The sequence below is a fragment of the Pristiophorus japonicus genome, chromosome 14, assembly GCF_044704955.1.
Source record: "Pristiophorus japonicus isolate sPriJap1 chromosome 14, sPriJap1.hap1, whole genome shotgun sequence".
NCBI classification, from domain to species: domain Eukaryota; kingdom Metazoa; phylum Chordata; class Chondrichthyes; family Pristiophoridae; genus Pristiophorus; species Pristiophorus japonicus.
The window spans coordinates 77,305,893-77,327,380 of NC_091990.1; the positions used below are offsets into that span (position 1 = coordinate 77,305,893).

At 53.1% G+C, this 21,488-nt stretch overlaps 1 protein-coding gene across 1 annotated transcript in view; it reads left to right on the forward strand.

Moving 5' to 3' along the window:
• Positions 1-21,488, forward strand: part of LOC139279613 (mucin-2-like) — a 442,102-nt gene that overhangs the window by 131,601 nt on the left and 289,013 nt on the right. The window lies entirely within an intron of this gene.

Genomic DNA, 21,488 nt, shown 5'->3' on the forward strand with positions numbered 1-21,488 from the left:
GGAGAGTCTCACAGATCATTCACACTGACCATCACCTCATCCCGGGACAGAGAGTGAGAGTCACACTGACCACCACCTCATCCCGGGACAGAGAGAGCGTCGCACTGACCATCACCTCATCTCGGGAGAGGGAGAGAGAGAGAGAGTCACACTAACCATCACCTCATCACGGGGCAGGGAGAGAGAGAGTCATACTGACCATCATCTCATCCTGGAACAGAGAGAGAGAATGACACTGACTATCACCTCATCCTAAGACAGAGAGAGAGAGAGAGAGAGAGTCACACTGACCATCACCTCATCCAAGGACAGAGAGAGAGAGAGAGTCACACTGACCATCACCTCATCCCGGGACAAGGAGAGAGAGTCACACTGACCATCACCTCATCCCGGGACAGAGAGAAAGAGAGCCACACTGACCATCAGCTCATCCTGGGACAGAGAGAGAGAATGACACTGACTATCACCTCATCCTAAGACAGAGAGAGAGAGAGAGAGTCACACTGACCATCACCTCATCCTAGGACAGAGAGAGAGAGAGAGTCACACTGACCATCACCTCATCCCGGGACAGAGAGAAAGAGAGCCACACTGACCATCACCTCATCCCGGTACCAGAGAGAGAGAGAGAGTCACACTGAGCATCACCTCATCCCGGGACAGAGAGTGAGAGTCACACTGACCATCACCTCATCCCGGGACAGATAGAGCGTTGCACTAACCATCACCTCATCTCGGGAGAGGGAGACAGAGAGAGAGTCACACTGACCATCATCTCATCCTGGGACAGGGAGAGAGAGAGTCACACTGATCATCACCTCATCCTCGGATAGAGATAGAGAGAGAGTCACACTGACCATCACCTCATCCTAGGACAGAGAGAGAGAGTCACACTGACCATCACCTCATCCCGGGACAGAGAGAAAGAGAGCCACACTGACCATCAGCTCATCGCGGGATAGAGAGAGAGAGAGAGAGAGCCACACTGACCATCATCTCATCCCGGGACAGGGAGAGAGAGAGAGTCACACTGACCATCACCTCATCCTAGGACAGAGAGAGAGAGAGAGAGTCACACTGACCATCACCTCATCATAGGACAGAGAGAGAGAGAGAGTCACACTGACGATCACCTTATCCTAGGACAGAGAGAGAGAGAGAGTCACACTGAGCATCACCTCATCCCGGGACAGAGAGTGAGAGTCACACTGACCATCACCTCATCCCGGGACAGATAGAGCGTTGCACTGACCATCACCTCATCTCGGGAGAGGGAGACAGAGAGAGAGTCACACTGACCATCATCTCATCCTGGGACAGGGAGAGAGAGAGTCACACTGATCATCACCTCATCCTCGGATAGAGATAGAGAGAGAGTCACACTGACCTTCACCTCATCCCGGGACAGGGAGAGACAGTTCACACTAACCATCACCTCATCCCGGGACAGAGAGAGAGAGAGAGAGTCACACTGACCATCACCTCATCCCGGGACAGAGAGAGAGAGCGAGTCACACTGACCATCACCTCATCCCGGGACAGAGAGAGAGAGAGTCACACTGACCATCACCTCATCCCGGGACAGTGAGAAAGAGAGCCACACTGACCATCATCTCATCCCGGAGCAGGGAGAGAGAGTCACACTGACCATCACCTCATCCCGCGACAGAGATAGAGTCACACTGACCATCACCTCATCCCGGGACAGGGAGAGAGAGTCACACTGACCATCACCTCATCCCGGGACAGAGAGAGAGAGTCACACTGACCATCACCTCATCCCGCGACAGAGAGAGAATCACAAAGACCATCATCTCATCCCGGTACAGGGAGAGAGAGTCACAATGACCATCACCTCATCCCGCGACAGAGAGACAGTCACACTGACCATCACCTCATCCCGGGACAGGGAGAGAGAGTCACACTGACCATCACCTCATCCTGGGACAGGGGGAGAGAGTCACACTGACCATCACTCATCCTGGGAGAGAGAGAGAGAGAGAGAGAGAGTCACACTGAGCATCACCTCATCCCGGTGCAGAAAGAGAGAGTCACACTGACCATCACCTCATCTCTAGACAGAAAGAGAGTCACACTGACCATCACCTTTTTGCAGGGCAGGGAGAGAGAGAGTCACACTGACCATCACCTCATCCTGGGCAAGAGAGAGAGAGAGTCACACTGAGCATCACCTCATCCCGGGACAGGGAGAGAGAGTCACACTGACCATCACCTCATCCTGGGACAGGGGGAGAGAGTCACACTGACCATCACCTCATTCCGGCACAGAGGGAGAGTCTCACAGATCATTCACACTGACCATCACCTCATCCTAGGACAGAGAGAGAGAGAGAGTCACACTGACCATCACCTCATCCCGGGACAGAGAGAAAGAGAGCCACACTGACCATCAGCTCATCGCGGGATAGAGAGAGAGAGAGAGAGAGCCACACTGACCATCTTCTCATCCCGGGACAGGGAGAGAGAGAGAGTCACACTGACCATCACCTCATCCTAGGACAGAGAGAGAGAGAGAGAGAGTCACACTGACCATCACCTCATCATAGGACAGAGAGAGAGAGAGAGTCACACTGACGATCACCTTATCCTAGGACAGAGAGAGAGAGAGAGTCACACTGACCATCACCTCATCCCGGTACCAGAGAGAGAGAGAGAGAGTCACACTGAGCATCACCTCATCCCGGGACAGAGAGTGAGAGTCACACTGACCATCACCTCATCCCGGGACAGATAGAGCGTTGCACTGACCATCACCTCATCTCGGGAGAGGGAGACAGAGAGAGAGTCACACTGACCATCATCTCATCCTGGGACAGGGAGAGAGAGAGTCACACTGATCATCACCTCATCCTCGGATAGAGATAGAGAGAGAGTCACACTGACCATCACCTCATCCCGGGACAGGGAGAGACAGTTCACACTAACCATCACCTCATCCCGGGACAGAGAGAGAGAGAGAGTCACACTGACCATCACCTCATCCCGGGACAGAGAGAGAGAGCGAGTCACACTGACCATCACCTCATCCCGGGACAGAGAGAGAGAGAGTCACACTGACCATCACCTCATCCCGGGACAGTGAGAAAGAGAGCCACACTGACCATCATCTCATCCCGGAGCAGGGAGAGAGAGTCACAAAGACCATCATCTCATCCCGCGACAGAGATAGAGTCACACTGACCATCACCTCATCCCGGGACAGGGAGAGAGAGTCACACTGACCATCACCTCATCCCGGGACAGAGAGAGAGAGTCACACTGACCATCACCTCATCCTGGGACAGGGGGAGAGAGTCACACTGACCATCACTCATCCTGGGAGAGAGAGAGAGAGAGAGAGAGAGTCACACTGAGCATCACCTCATCCCGGTGCAGAGAGAGAGAGTCACACTGACCATCACCTCATCTCTAGACAGAAAGAGAGTCACACTGACCATCACCTTTTTGCAGGGCAGGGAGAGAGAGAGTCACACTGACCATCACCTCATCCTGGGCAAGAGAGAGAGAGAGTCACACTGAGCATCACCTCATCCCGGGACAGGGAGAGAGAGTCACACTGACCATCTCTTCATCCCCGGGCCAGTGAGAGAGAGTGTCACACTGACCATCACCTCATCCCGGGACAGAGATAGAGAGAGAATGTCGCACTAACCATCACCTCATGCCGGGACTGGAGAGAGAGTCACACTGACCAACATCTCATCCTGGGACAGGGAGCGAGATCACACTGACCATCACCTCATCCCGGGACAGGGAGAGAGAGAGTCACACTGACCATCACCTCACACCGGGACAGAGAGAATCACACTGAGCGTCACCTCATCCCGGGACAGTGAGAGAGAGTCACACTGACCATCACCTCATTCCGGGACAGAGGGAGAGTCTCACAGACCATGCACACTGACCATCACCTCATCCCGGGACAGAGAGTGAGAGTCACACTGACCATCACCTCATTCCGGGACAGAGGGAGAGTCTCACAGACCATTCACACTGACCATCACCTCATCCCGGGACAGAGAATGAGAGTCACACTGACCATCAGCTCATCCCGGAACAGAGAGAGCGTCGCACTGACCATCACCTCATCTCGGGAGAGGGAGAGAGAGAGACACACTGACCATCACCTCATCCCTGGACAGGGAGAGAGAGTCACCCTGACCATCACCTCATCCCGGGACAGAGAGAGAGAGTCACACTGACCATCACATCATTCCGGCACAGAGGGAGAGTCTCACAGACCATTCACACTGACCATCACCTCATCCCGGGACAGAGAGTGAGAGTCACACTGACCATCACCTCATCCCGGAACAGAGAGAGCGTCGCACTGAGCATCACCTCATCTCGGGAGAGGGAGAGAGAGAGTGAGTCACACTAACCATCACCTCATCACGGGGCAGGGAGAGAGAGAGTCACACTGACCATCATCTCATCCTGGAACAGAGAGAGAGAATGACACTGACTATCACCTCATCCTAAGCCAGAGAGAGAGAGAGAGTCACACTGACCATCACCTCATCCAAGGAAGTCATAACGGGGAACAAAGAAATGGCGGACCAATTGAACAAGTACTTTGGTTCGGTATTCACGAAGGAGGACACGAACAACCTTCCGGTTATAAAAGGGGTCGGGGGGTCTAGTAAGGAGGAGGAACTGAGGGAAATCCTTATTAGCCGGGAAATTGTGTTGGGGAAATTGATGGGATTGAAGGCCGATAAATCCCCAGGGCCTGATGGACTGCATCCCAGAGTACTTAAGGAGGTGGCCTTGGAAATAGTGGATGCGTTGACAGTCATTTTCCAACATTCCATTGACTCTGGATCAGTTCCTATGGAGTGGAGGGTAGCCAATGTAACCCCACTTTTTAAAAAAGGAGGGAGAGAGAAAACAGGGAATTATAGACCGGTCAGCCTGACATCGGTAGTGGGTAAAATGATGGAATCAATTATTAAGGATGTCATAGCAGTGCATTTGGAAAGAGGTGACATGATAGGTCCAAGTCAGCATGGATTTGTGAAAGGGAAATCATGCTTGACAAATCTTCTGGAATTTTTTGAGGATGTTTCCAGTAGAGTGGATAAGGGAGAACCAGTTGATGTGGTATATTTGGACTTTCAGAAGGCGTTCGACAAGGTCCCACACAAGAGATTGATGTGCAAAGTTAGAGCACATGGGATTGGGGGTAGTGTACTGACATGGATTGAGAACTGGTTGTCAGACAGGAAGCAAAGAGTAGGAGTAAATGGGTACTTTTCAGAATGGCAGGCAGTGACTAGTGGGGTACCGCAAGGTTCTGTGCTGGGGCCCCAGCTGTTTACACTGTACATTAATGATTTAGATGAGGGGATTAAATGTAGTATCTCCAAATTTGCGGATGACACTAAGTTGGGTGGCAGTGTGAGCTGCGAGGAGGATGCTGTGAGGCTGCAGAGCGACTTGGATAGGTTAGGTGAGTGGGCAAATGCATGGCAGATGAAGTATAATGTGGATAAATGTGAGGTTATCCACTTTGGTGGTAAAAACAGAGAGACAGACTATTATCTGAATGGTGACAGATTAGGAAAAGGGGAGGTGCAAAGAGACCTGGGTGTCATGGTACATCAGTCATTGAAGGTTGGCATGCAGGTGCAGCAGGCGGTTAAGAAAGCAAATGGCATGTTGGCCTTCATAGCAAGGGGATTTGAGTACAGGGGCAGGGAGGTGTTGCTACAGTTGTACAGGGCATTGGTGAGGCCACACCTGGAGTATTGTGTACAGTTTTGGTCTCCTAACCTGAGGAAGGACATTCTTGCTATTGAGGGAGTGCAGCGAAGGTTCACCAGACTGATTCCCGGGATGGCGGGACTGACCTATCAAGAAAGACTGGATCAACTGGGCTTGTATTCACTGGAGTTCAGAAGAATGAGAGGGGACCTCATAGAAACATATAAAATTCTGACGGGGTTAGACAGGTTAGATGCAGGAAGAATGTTCCCAATGTTGGGGAAGTCCAGAACCAGGGGTCACAGTCTAAGGATAAGGGGTAAGCCATTTAGGACCGAGATGCGGAGGAACTTCTTCACCCAGAGAGTGGTGAACCTGTGGAATTCTCTACCACAGAAAGTTGTTGAGGCCAATTCACTAAATATATTCAAAAAGGAGTTAGATGAGGTCCTTACTGCTAGGGGGATCAAGGGGTATGGCGAGAAAGCAGGAATGGGGTACTGAAGTTGAATGTTCAGCCATGAACTCATTGAATGGCGGTGCAGGCTAGAAGGGCCGAATGGCCTACTCCTGCACCTATTTTCTATGTTTCTATCCTCGGATAGAGAGAGAGAGAGAGTCACACTGACCATCACCTCAACCCGGGACAGGGAGTGAGAGTCACACTGACCATCACCTCATTCCGGCACAGAGGGAGAGTCTCACAGACCATTCACACTGACCATCACCTCATCCCGGGACAGAGTGAGAGTCACACTGACCACCACCTTATCCCGGAACAGAGAGAGCGTCGCACTGACCATCACCTCATCTCGGGAGAGGGAAAGAGAGAGAGAGTCACACTGACCATCACCTCATCCCGGGACAGGGAGAGACAGTTCACACTAACCATCACCTCATCCCGGGACAGAGAGAGAGAGAGAGTCACACTGACCATCACCTCATCCCGGGACAGAGAGAGAGAGAGTCACACTGACCATCACCTCATCCCGGGACAGTGAGAAAGAGAGCCACACTGACCATCACCTCATCCCGCGACAGAGATAGAGCCACACTGACCATCACCTCATCCCGGGACAGGGAGAGAGAGTCACACTGACCATCACCTCATCCCGGGACAGAGAGAGAGAGAGAATGTCGCACTGACCATCACCTCATGCCGGGACTGGAGAGTCACACTGACCATCATCTCATCCTGGGACAGGGAGCGAGATCACACTGACCATCACCTCATCCCGGGACAGGGAGAGAGAGTCACACTGACCATCACCTCACACCGGGACAGGGAGAGAGTCACACTGACCATCACCTCATTCCGGGACAGAGGGAGAGTCTCACAGACCATTCACACTGACCATCACCTCATCCCGGGACAGAGAGTGAGAGTCACACTGACCATCACCTCATCCCGGAACAGAGAGAGCGTCGCACTGACCATCACCTCATCTCGGGAGAGGGAGAGAGAGAGACACACTGACCATCACCTCATCCCTGGACAGGGAGAGAGAGTCACCCTGACCATCACCTCATCCCGGGACAGAGAGAGAGAGTCACACTGACCATCACATCATTCCGGCACAGAGGGAGAGTCTCACAGACCATTCACACTGACCATCACCTCATCCCGGGACAGAGAGTGAGAGTCACACTGACAATCACCTCATCCCGGAACAGAGAGAGCGTCGCACTGAGCATCACCTCATCTCGGGAGAGAGAGAGAGTCACACTAACCATCACCTCATCACGGGGCAGGGAGAGAGAGAGTCACACTGACCATCATCTCATCCTGGAACAGAGAGAGAGAATGACACTGACTATCACCTCATCCTAAGACAGAGAGAGAGAGAGAGAGAGTCACACTGACCATCACCTCATCCAAGGACAGAGAGAGAGAGAGAGTCACACTGACCATCACCTCATCCCGGGACAAGGAGAGAGAGTCACACTGACCATCACCTCATCCCGGGACAGAGAGAAAGAGAGCCACACTGACCATCAGCTCATCCTGGGACAGAGAGAGAGAATGACACTGACTATCACCTCATCCGAAGACAGAGAGAGAGAGAGAGAGTCACACTGACCATCACCTCATCCTAGGACAGAGAGAGAGAGAGAGTCACACTGACCATCACCTCATCCCGGGACAGAGAGAAAGAGAGCCACACTGACCATCACCTCATCCCGGTACCAGAGAGAGAGAGAGAGTCACACTGAGCATCACCTCATCCCGGGACAGAGAGTGAGAGTCACACTGACCATCACCTCATCCCGGGACAGATAGAGCGTTGCACTGACCATCACCTCATCTCGGGAGAGGGAGACAGAGAGAGAGTCACACTGACCATCATCTCATCCTGGGACAGGGAGAGAGAGAGTCACACTGATCATCACCTCATCCTCGGATAGAGATAGAGAGAGAGTCACACTGACCATCACCTCATCCTAGGACAGAGAGAGAGAGAGAGTCACACTGACCATCACCTCATCCCGGGACAGAGAGAAAGAGAGCCACACTGACCATCAGCTCATCGCGGGATAGAGAGAGAGAGAGAGAGAGCCACACTGACCATCATCTCATCCCGGGACAGGGAGAGAGAGAGAGTCACACTGACCATCACCTCATCCTAGGACAGAGAGAGAGAGAGAGAGTCACACTGACCATCACCTCATCATAGGACAGAGAGAGAGAGAGAGTCACACTGACGATCACCTTATCCTAGGACAGAGAGAGAGAGAGAGTCACACTGACCATCACCTCATCCCGGTACCAGAGAGAGAGAGAGAGAGTCACACTGAGCATCACCTCATCCCGGGACAGAGAGTGAGAGTCACACTGACCATCACCTCATCCCGGGACAGATAGAGCGTTGCACTGACCATCACCTCATCTCGGGAGAGGGAGACAGAGAGAGAGTCACACTGACCATCATCTCATCCTGGGACAGGGAGAGAGAGAGTCACACTGATCATCACCTCATCCTCGGATAGAGATAGAGAGAGAGTCACACTGACCATCACCTCATCCCGGGACAGGGAGAGACAGTTCACACTAACCATCACCTCATCCCGGGACAGAGAGAGAGAGAGAGTCACACTGACCATCACCTCATCCCGGGACAGAGAGAGAGAGCGAGTCACACTGACCATCACCTCATCCCGGGACAGAGAGAGAGAGAGTCACACTGACCATCACCTCATCCCGGGACAGTGAGAAAGAGAGCCACACTGACCATCATCTCATCCCGGAGCAGGGAGAGAGAGTCACACTGACCATCACCTCATCCCGCGACAGAGATAGAGTCACACTGACCATCACCTCATCCCGGGACAGGGAGAGAGAGTCACACTGACCATCACCTCATCCCGGGACAGAGAGAGAGAGTCACACTGACCATCACCTCATCCCGCGACAGAGAGAGAATCACAAAGACCATCATCTCATCCCGGTACAGGGAGAGAGAGTCACAATGACCATCACCTCATCCCGCGACAGAGAGACAGTCACACTGACCATCACCTCATCCCGGGACAGGGAGAGAGAGTCACACTGACCATCACCTCATCCTGGGACAGGGGGAGAGAGTCACACTGACCATCACTCATCCTGGGAGAGAGAGAGAGAGAGAGAGAGAGTCACACTGAGCATCACCTCATCCCGGTGCAGAGAGAGAGAGTCACACTGACCATCACCTCATCTCTAGACAGAAAGAGAGTCACACTGACCATCACCTTTTTGCAGGGCAGGGAGAGAGAGAGTCACACTGACCATCACCTCATCCTGGGCAAGAGAGAGAGAGAGTCACACTGAGCATCACCTCATCCCGGGACAGGGAGAGAGAGTCACACTGACCATCTCTTCATCCCCGGGCCAGTGAGAGAGAGTGTCACACTGACCATCACCTCATCCCGGGACAGAGATAGAGAGAGAATGTCGCACTAACCATCACCTCATGCCGGGACTGGAGAGAGAGTCACACTGACCAACATCTCATCCTGGGACAGGGAGCGAGATCACACTGACCATCACCTCATCCCGGGACAGGGAGAGAGAGAGTCACACTGACCATCACCTCACACCGGGACAGAGAGAATCACACTGAGCGTCACCTCATCCCGGGACAGTGAGAGAGAGTCACACTGACCATCACCTCATTCCGGGACAGAGGGAGAGTCTCACAGACCATGCACACTGACCATCACCTCATCCCGGGACAGAGAGTGAGAGTCACACTGACCATCACCTCATTCCGGGACAGAGGGAGAGTCTCACAGACCATTCACACTGACCATCACCTCATCCCGGGACAGAGAATGAGAGTCACACTGACCATCAGCTCATCCCGGAACAGAGAGAGCGTCGCACTGACCATCACCTCATCTCGGGAGAGGGAGAGAGAGAGACACACTGACCATCACCTCATCCCTGGACAGGGAGAGAGAGTCACCCTGACCATCACCTCATCCCGGGACAGAGAGAGAGAGTCACACTGACCATCACTTATTCCGGCACAGAGGGAGAGTCTCACAGACCATTCACACTGACCATCACCTCATCCCGGGACAGAGAGTGAGAGTCACACTGACCATCACCTCATCCCGGAACAGAGAGAGCGTCGCACTGAGCATCACCTCATCTCGGGAGAGGGAGAGAGAGAGTGAGTCACACTAACCATCACCTCATCACGGGGCAGGGAGAGAGAGAGTCACACTGACCATCATCTCATCCTGGAACAGAGAGAGAGAATGACACTGACTATCACCTCATCCTAAGCCAGAGAGAGAGAGAGAGTCACACTGACCATCACCTCATCCAAGGAAGTCATAACGGGGAACAAAGAAATGGCGGACCAATTGAACAAGTACTTTGGTTCGGTATTCACGAAGGAGGACATGAACAACCTTCCGGTTATAAAAGGGGTCGGGGGGTCTAGTAAGGAGGAGGAACTGAGGGAAATCCTTATTAGCCGGGAAATTGTGTTGGGGAAATTGATGGGATTGAAGGCCGATAAATCCCCAGGGCCTGATGGACTGCATCCCAGAGTACTTAAGGAGGTGGCCTTGGAAATAGTGGATGCGTTGACAGTCATTTTCCAACATTCCATTGACTCTGGATCAGTTCCTATGGAGTGGAGGGTAGCCAATGTAACCCCACTTTTTAAAAAAGGAGGGAGAGAGAAAACAGGGAATTATAGACCGGTCAGCCTGACATCGGTAGTGGGTAAAATGATGGAATCAATTATTAAGGATGTCATAGCAGTGCATTTGGAAAGAGGTGACATGATAGGTCCAAGTCAGCATGGATTTGTGAAAGGGAAATCATGCTTGACAAATCTTCTGGAATTTTTTGAGGATGTTTCCAGTAGAGTGGATAAGGGAGAACCAGTTGATGTGGTATATTTGGACTTTCAGAAGGCGTTCGACAAGGTCCCACACAAGAGATTGATGTGCAAAGTTCGAGCACATGGGATTGGGGGTAGTGTACTGACATGGATTGAGAACTGGTTGTCAGACAGGAAGCAAAGAGTAGGAGTAAATGGGTACTTTTCAGAATGGCAGGCAGTGACTAGTGGGGTACCGCAAGGTTCTGTGCTGGGGCCCCAGCTGTTTACACTGTACATTAATGATTTAGATGAGGGGATTAAATGTAGTATCTCCAAATTTGCGGATGACACTAAGTTGGGTGGCAGTGTGAGCTGCGAGGAGGATGCTGTGAGGCTGCAGAGCGACTTGGATAGGTTAGGTGAGTGGGCAAATGCATGGCAGATGAAGTATAATGTGGATAAATGTGAGGTTATCCACTTTGGTGGTAAAAACAGAGAGACAGACTATTATCTGAATGGTGACAGATTAGGAAAAGGGGAGGTGCAAAGAGACCTGGGTGTCATGGTACATCAGTCATTGAAGGTTGGCATGCAGGTGCAGCAGGCGGTTAAGAAAGCAAATGGCATGTTGGCCTTCATAGCAAGGGGATTTGAGTACAGGGGCAGGGAGGTGTTGCTACAGTTGTACAGGGCATTGGTGAGGCCACACCTGGAGTATTGTGTACAGTTTTGGTCTCCTAACCTGAGGAAGGACATTCTTGCTATTGAGGGAGTGCAGCGAAGGTTCACCAGACTGATTCCCGGGATGGCGGGACTGACCTATCAAGAAAGACTGGATCAACTGGGCTTGTATTCACTGGAGTTCAGAAGAATGAGAGGGGACCTCATAGAAACATATAAAATTCTGACGGGGTTAGACAGGTTAGATGCAGGAAGAATGTTCCCAATGTTGGGGAAGTCCAGAACCAGGGGTCACAGTCTAAGGATAAGGGGTAAGCCATTTAGGACCGAGATGCGGAGGAACTTCTTCACCCAGAGAGTGGTGAACCTGTGGAATTCTCTACCACAGAAAGTTGTTGAGGCCAATTCACTAAATATATTCAAAAAGGAGTTAGATGAGGTCCTTACTGCTAGGGGGATCAAGGGATATGGCGAGAAAGCAGGAATGGGGTACTGAAGTTGAATGTTCAGCCATGAACTCATTGAATGGCGGTGCAGGCTAGAAGGGCCGAATGGCCTACTCCTGCACCTATTTTCTATGTTTCTATGTTTCTATCCTCGGATAGAGAGAGAGAGAGAGTCACACTGACCATCACCTCAACCCGGGACAGGGAGTGAGAGTCACACTGACCATCACCTCATTCCGGCACAGAGGGAGAGTCTCACAGACCATTCACACTGACCATCACCTCATCCCGGGACAGAGTGAGAGTCACACTGACCACCACCTTATCCCGGAACAGAGAGAGCGTCGCACTGACCATCACCTCATCTCGGGAGAGGGAAAGAGAGAGAGAGTCACACTGACCATCACCTCATCCCGGGACAGTGAGAGACAGTTCACACTAACCATCACCTCATCCCGGGACAGAGAGAGAGAGAGTCACACTGACCATCACCTCATCCCGGGACAGAGAGAAAGAGAGCCACACTGACCATCAGCTCATCGCGGGACAGAGAGAGAGAGAGAGAGCCACACTGACCATCATCTCATCCCGGGACAGGGAGAGAGAGTCACACTGACGATCACCTCATCCCGCGACAGAGATAGAGTCACACTGACCATCAACTCATCCCGGGACAGTTAGAGAGAGTCACACTGACCATCACCTCATCCCGGGACAGAGAGAGAGAGTCACACTGACCATCACCTCATCCCGCGACAGAGAGAGAGTCACACTGACCATCATCTCATCCCGGGACAGGGAGAGAGAGTCACAATGACCATCACCTCATCCCGCGACAGAGAGAGAGTCACACTGACCATCACCTCATCCCGGGACAGGGAGAGAGAGTCACACTGACCATCACCTCATCACGGGGCAGGGAGAGAGAGTCACAATGACCATCACCTCATCCCGGGACAGAGAGAGAGTCACACTGACCATCACCTCATCCTAGGACTGAGAGAGAGAGAGAGTCACACTGACCATCACCTCATCCTCGGACAGAGAGAGAGAGAGAGTCACACTGACCATCACCTCATCCTAGGACAGAGAGAGAGAGAGAGTCACACTGACCATCACCTCATCCCGGTACCAGAGAGAGAGAGAGAGTCACACTGAGCATCACCTCATCCCGGGACAGAGAGTGAGAGTCACGCTAACCATCACCTCATCCCGGGACAGATAGAGCGTTGCACTGACCATCACCTCATCACGGGGCAGGGAGAGAGAGAGTCATACTGACCATCATCTCATCCTGGAACAGAGAGAGAGAATGACACTGACTATCACCTCATCCTAAGACAGAGAGAGAGAGAGAGAGAGTCACACTGACCATCACCTCATCCAAGGACAGAGAGAGAGAGAGAGTCACACTGACCATCACCTCATCCTGGGACAGGGAGAAAGAGAGTCACACTGATCATCACCTCATCCTCGGATAGAGAGAGAGAGAGAGTCACACTGACCATCACCTCATCCCGGGACAGGGAGAGAGAGTCACACTGACCATCACCTCATCCCGGGACAGAGAGAAAGAGAGCCACACTGACCATCAGCTCATCCCGGGACAGAGAGAGAGAGAGAGAGAGAGAGAGAGTCACACTGACCATCACCTCATCCCAGTACAGAGAGAGAGACACACTGACCATCACCTCATCCCGGGACAGGGAGAGAGAGTCACACTGACCCTCACCTCATCCCGGAACAGGAGAGAGAGAGAGTCACACTGACCATCACCTCATGACGGGACAGGGAGAGAGAGTCACACTGACCATCACTTCATCCCCGGGCCAGTCAGAGAGAATGTCACACTGACCATCACCTCATCCCGGGACACAGAGAGAGTCACACTGACCATCAGCTCATCCCGGGACAGAGAAAGAGAGTTACAATGACCATCACCTCATCCTGGGACACAGAGAGAGTCACACTGACCATCACCTCATCCAGGGACAGAGAGAGAGAGAGAGTCACACTGACCATAACCTCGTCCAAGGACAGAGAGAGAGTCACACTGACCATTACCTCATCCCGGGACAGAGAGAGCGTCGCACTGACCATCACCTCATCTCGGGAGAGGGAGAGAGAGAGAGAGTCACACTGACCCTCACCTCATCCCGGGACAGGGAGAGACAGTTCACACTAACCATCACCTCATCCCGGGACAGAGAGAGAGAGAGTCACACTGACCATCACCTCATCCCGGGACAGAGAGAGAGAGAGTCACACTGACCATCAGCTCATCGCGGGACAGAGAGAGAGAGAGAGAGCCACACTGACCATCATCTCATCCCGGGACAGGGAGAGAGAGTCACACTGACCATCACCTCATCCCGCGACAGAGATAGAGTCACACTGACCATCACCTCATCCCGGGACAGGGAGAGAGAGTCACACTGACCATCACCTCATCCCGGGACAGAGAGAGAGAGTCACACTGACCATCACCTCATCCCGCGACAGAGAGAGAGTCACACTGACCATCATCTCATCCCGGGACAGGGAGAGAGAGTCACAATGACCATCACCTCATCCCGCGACAGAGATAGAGCCACACTGACCATCACCTCATCCCGGGACAGGGAGAGAGAGTCACACTGACCATCACCTCATCCCGGGACAGAGAGAGAGAGAGAATGTCGCACTGACCATCACCTCATGCCGGGACTGGAGAGAGAGTCACAATGACCATCACCTCATCCCGCGACAGAGAGAGAGTCACACTGACCATCACATCATTCCGGCACAGAGGGAGAGTCTCACAGACCATTCACACTGACCATCACCTCATCCCGGGACAGAGAGTGAGAGTCACACTGACCATCACCTCATCCCGGAACAGAGAGAGCGTCGCACTGAGCATCACCTCATGTCGGGAGAGGGAGAGAGAGAGTGAGTCACACTAACCATCACCTCATCACGGGGCAGGGAGAGAGAGAGTCACACTGACCATCATCTCATCCTGGAACAGAGAGAGAGAATGACACTGACTATCACCTCATCCTAAGACAGAGAGAGAGAGAGAGAGAGTCACACTGACCATCACCTCATCCAAGGACAGAGAGAGAGAGAGAGTCACACTGACCATCACCTCATCCTGGGACAGGGAGAGAGAGAGTCACACTGATCATCACCTCATCCTCGGATAGAGAGAGAGAGAGAGTCACACTGACCATCACCTCATCCCGGGACAGGGAGAGAGAGTCACACTGACCATCACCTCATCCCGGGACAGAGAGAAAGAGAGCCACACTGACCATCAGCTCATCCCGGGACAGAGAGAGAGAGAGAGAGAGAGAGAGAGTCACACTGACCATCACCTCATCCCAGTACAGAGAGAGAGACACACTGACCATCACCTCATCCCGGGACAGGGAGAGAGAGTCACACTGACCCTCACCTCATCCCGGAACAGGAGAGAGAGAGAGTCACACTGACCATCACCTCATGACGGGACAGGGAGAGAGAGTCACACTGACCATCACTTCATCCCCGGGCCAGTCAGAGAGAATGTCACACTGACCATCACCTCATCCCGGGACACAGAGAGAGTCACACTGACCATCAGCTCATCCCGGGACAGAGAAAGAGAGTTACAATGACCATCACCTCATCCTGGGACACAGAGAGAGTCACACTGACCATCACCTCATCCAGGGACAGAGAGAGAGAGAGAGTCACACTGACCATAACCTCGTCCAAGGACAGAGAGAGAGTCACACTGACCATTACCTCATCCCGGGACAGAGAGAGCGTCGCACTGACCATCACCTCATCTCGGGAGAGGGAGAGAGAGAGAGAGTCACACTGACCCTCACCTCATCCCGGGACAGGGAGAGACAGTTCACACTAACCATCACCTCATCCCGGGACAGAGAGAGAGAGAGTCACACTGACCATCACCTCATCCCGGGACAGAGAGAGAGAGAGTCACACTGACCATCAGCTCATCGCGGGACAGAGAGAGAGAGAGAGAGCCACACTGACCATCATCTCATCCCGGGACAGGGAGAGAGAGTCACACTGACCATCACCTCATCCCGCGACAGAGATAGAGTCACACTGACCATCACCTCATCCCGGGACAGGGAGAGAGAGTCACACTGACCATCACCTCATCCCGGGACAGAGAGAGAGAGTCACACTGACCATCACCTCATCCCGCGACAGAGAGAGAGTCACACTGACCATCATCTCATCCCGGGACAGGGAGAGAGAGTCACAATGACCATCACCTCATCCCGCGACAGAGATAGAGCCACACTGACCATCACCTCATCCCGGGACAGGGAGAGAGAGTCACACTGACCATCACCTCATCCCGGGACAGAGAGAGAGAGAGAATGTCGCACTGACCATCACCTCATGCCGGGACTGGAGAGAGAGTCACACTGACCATCATCTCATCCCGGGACAGGGAGCGAGAGTCACAATGACCATCACCTCATCCCGGTGCAGAGAGAGAGAGTCACACTGACCATCACCTCATCTCTAGACAGAAAGAGAGTCACACTGACCATCACCTTTTTGCAGGGCAGCGAGAGAGAGAGTCACACTGACCATCACCTCATCCGAGGACAGAGAGAGAGAGAGTGTCACACTGACCATCATCTTATCCCGGGACAGGGAGACAGAGTCACACTGACCATCATCTCATCCCGCGACAGAGATTGAGTCACACTGACCATCACCTCATCCCGGGACAGGGAGAGAGAGTCACACTGACCATCACCTCATCCCGGGACAGAGAGAGAGAGTCACACTGACCATCACCTCATCCCGCGACAGAGAGAGAGTAACACTGACCATCATCTCATCCCGGGACAGGGAGAGAGAGTCACAATGACCATCACCTCATCCCGCGACAGAGAGAGAGTCACAGTGACGATCACCTCATCCCGGGACAGGGAGAGAGAGTCACACTGACCATCACCTCATCACGGGGCAGGGAGAGAGAGTCACACTGACCATCATCTCATCCTGGGACAGAGAGAGAGAATGACACTGACTATCACCTCATCCGAAGACAGAGAGAGAGAGAGAGTCACACTGACCATCACCTTATCCTAGGACAGAGAGAGAGAGAGAGTCACACTGACCATCACCTTATCCTAGGACAGAGAGAGAGAGAGAGTCACACTGACCATCACCTCATCCCGGTCCCAGAGAGAGAGAGAGAGTCACACTGAGCATCACCTCATCCCGGGACAGAGAGTGAGAGTCACACTGACCATCACCTCATCCCGGGACAGATAGAGCGTTGCACTGACCATCACCTCATCTCGGGAGAGGGAGAGAGAGAGAGAGTCACACTGACCATCATCTCATCCTGGGACAGGGAGAGAGAGAGTCACACTGATCATCACCTCATCCTCGGATAGAGATAGAGAGAGAGTCACACTGACCATCACCTCATCCCGGGACAGGGAGAGACAGTTCACACTAACCATCACCTCATCCCGGGACAGAGAGAGAGAGAGAGTCACACTGACCATCACCTCATCCCGGGACAGAGAGAGAGAGAGTCACACTGACCATCACCTCATCCCGGGACAGTGAGAAAGAGAGCCACACTGACCATCACCTCATCCCGCGACAGAGATAGAGCCACACTGACCATCACCTCATCCCGGGACAGGGAGAGAGAGTCACACTGACCATCACCTCATCCCGGGACAGAGAGAGAGAGAGAATGTCGCACTGACCATCACCTCATGCCGGGACTGGAGAGTCACACTGACCATCATCTCATCCTGGGACAGGGAGCGAGATCACACTGACCATCACCTCATCCCGGGACAGGGAGAGAGAGAGTCACACTGACCATCACCTCACACCGGGACAGAGAGAGTCACACTGAGCGTCACCTCATCCCGGGACAGGGAGAGAGTCACACTGACCATCACCTCATTCCGGGACAGAGGGAGAGTCTCACAGACCATTCACACTGACCATCACCTCATCCCGGGACAGAGAGTGAGAGTCACACTGACCATCACCTCATCCCGGAACAGAGAGAGCGTCGCACTGACCATCACCTCATCTCGGGAGAGGGAGAGAGAGAGACACACTGACCATCACCTCATCCCTGGACAGGGAGAGAGAGTCACCCTGACCATCACCTCATCCCGGGACAGAGAGAGAGAGTCACACTGACCATCACATCATTCCGGCACAGAGGGAGAGTCTCACAGACCATTCACACTGACCATCACCTCATCCCGGGACAGAGAGTGAGAGTCACACTGACAATCACCTCATCCCGGAACAGAGAGAGCGTCGCACTGAGCATCACCTCATCTCGGGAGAGAGAGAGAGTCACACTAACCATCACCTCATCACGGGGCAGGGAGAGAGAGAGTCACACTGACCATCATCTCATCCTGGAACAGAGAGAGAGAATGACACTGACTATCACCTCATCCTAAGACAGAGAGAGAGTCACACTGACCATCACCTCATCCTGGGACAGGGAGAGAGAGAGTCACACTGATCATCACCTCATCCTCGGATAGAGAGAGAGAGAGAGTCACACTGACCATCACCTCAACCCGGGACAGGGAGAGAGAGTCACACTGACCATCACCTCATTCCGGCACAGAGGGAGAGTCTCACAGATCATTCACACTGACCATCACCTCATCCCGGGACAGAGAGTGAGAGTCACACTGACCACCACCTCATCCCGGGACAGAGAGAGCGTCGCACTGACCATCACCTCATCTCGGGAGAGGGAGAGAGAGAGAGAGTCACACTAACCATCACCTCATCACGGGGCAGGGAGAGAGAGAGTCATACTGACCATCATCTCATCCTGGAACAGAGAGAGAGAATGACACTGACTATCACCTCATCCTAAGACAGAGAGAGAGAGAGAGAGAGTCACACTGACCATCACCTCATCCAAGGACAGAGAGAGAGAGAGAGTCACACTGACCATCACCTCATCCCAGGACAAGGAGAGAGAGTCACACTGACCATCACCTCATCCCGGGACAGAGAGAAAGAGAGCCACACTGACCATCAGCTCATCCTGGGACAGAGAGAGAGAATGACACTGACTATCACCTCATCCTAAGACAGAGAGAGAGAGAGAGAGTCACACTGACCATCACCTCATCCTAGGACAGAGAGAGAGAGAGAGTCACACTGACCATCACCTCATCCCGGGACAGAGAGAAAGAGAGCCACACTGACCATCACCTCATCCCGGTACCAGAGAGAGAGAGAGAGTCACACTGAGCATCACCTCATCCCGGGACAGAGAGTGAGAGTCACACTGACCATCACCTCATCCCGGGACAGATAGAGCGTTGCACTGACCATCACCTCATCTCGGGAGAGGGAGAGAGAGAGAGAGTCACACTGACCATCATCTCATCCTGGGACAGGGAGAGAGAGAGTCACACTGATCATCACCTCATCCTCGGATAGAGATAGAGAGAGAGTCACACTGACCATCACCTCATCCCGGGACAGAGAGAGAGAGTCACACTGACCATCACCTCATCCCGCGACAGAGAGAGAGTCACACTGACCATCATCTCATCCCGGGACAGGGAGAGAGAGTCACAATGACCATCACCTCATCCCGCGACAGAGAGAGAGTCACACTGACCATCACCTCATCCCGGGACAGGGAGAGAGAGTCACACTGACCATCACCTCATCACGGGGCAGGGAGAGAGAGTCACAATGACCATCACCTCATCCCGGGACAGAGAGAGAGTCACACTGACCATCACCTCATCCTAGGACTGAGAGAGAGAGAGAGTCACACTGACCATCACCTCATCCTCGGACAGAGAGAGAGAGAGAGTCACACTGACCATCACCTCATCCTAGGACAGAGAGAGAGAGAGAGTCACACTGACCATCACCTCATCCCGGTACCAGAGAGAGAGAGAGAGTCACACTGAGCATCACCTCATCCCGGGACAGAGAGTGAGAGTCACGCTGACCATCACCTCATCCCGGGACAGATAGAGCGTTGCACTGACCATCACCTCATCACGGGGCAGGGAGAGAGAGAGTCATACCGACCATCATCTCATCCTGGAACAGAGAGAGAGAATGACACTGACTATCACCTCATCCTAAGACAGAGAGAGAGAGAGAGAGAGTCACACTGACCATCACCTCATCCAAGGACAGAGAGAGAGAGAGAGAGTCACACTGACCATCACCTCATCCTGGGACAGGGAGAGAGAGAGTCACACTGATCATCACCTCATCCTCGGATAGAGAGAGAGAGAGAGTCACACTGACCATCACCTCATCCCGGGACAGGGAGAGAGAGTCACACTGACCATCACCTCATCCCGGGACAGAGAGAAAGAGAGCCACACTGACCATCAGCTCATCCCGGGACAGAGAGAGAGAGAGAGAGAGAGAGAGTCACACTGACCATCACCTCATCCCAGTACAGAGAGAGAGACACACTGACCATCACCTCATCCCGGGACAGGGAGAGAGAGTCACACTGACCCTCACCTCATCCCGGAACAGGAGAGAGAGAGAGTCACACTGACCATCACCTCATGACGGGACAGGGAGAGAGAGTCACACTGACCATCACTTCATCCCCGGGCCAGTCAGAGAGAATGTCACACTGACCATCACCTCATCCCGGGACACAGAGAGAGTCACACTGACCATCAGCTCATCCCGGGACAGAGAAAGAGAGTTACAATGACCATCACCTCATCCTGGGACACAGAGAGAGTCACACTGACCATCACCTCATCCAGGGACAGAGAGAGAGAGAGAGTCACACTGACCATAACCTCGTCCAAGGACAGAGAGAGAGTCACACTGACCATTACCTCATCCCGGGACAGAGAGAGCGTCGCACTGACCATCACCTCATCTCGGGAGAGGGAGAGAGAGAGAGAGTCACACTGACCCTCACCTCATCCCGGGACAGGGAGAGACAGTTCACACTAACCATCACCTCATCCCGGGACAGAGAGAGAGAGAGTCACACTGACCATCACCTCATCCCGGGACAGAGAGAGAGAGAGTCACACTGACCATCAGCTCATCGCGGGACAGAGAGAGAGAGAGAGAGCCACACTGACCATCATCTCATCCCGGGACAGGGAGAGAGAGTCACACTGACCATCACCTCATCCCGCGACAGAGATAGAGTCACACTGACCATCACCTCATCCCGGGACAGGGAGAGAGAGTCACACTGACCATCACCTCATCCCGGGACAGAGAGAGAGAGTCACACTGACCATCACCTCATCCCGCGACAGAGAGAGAGTCA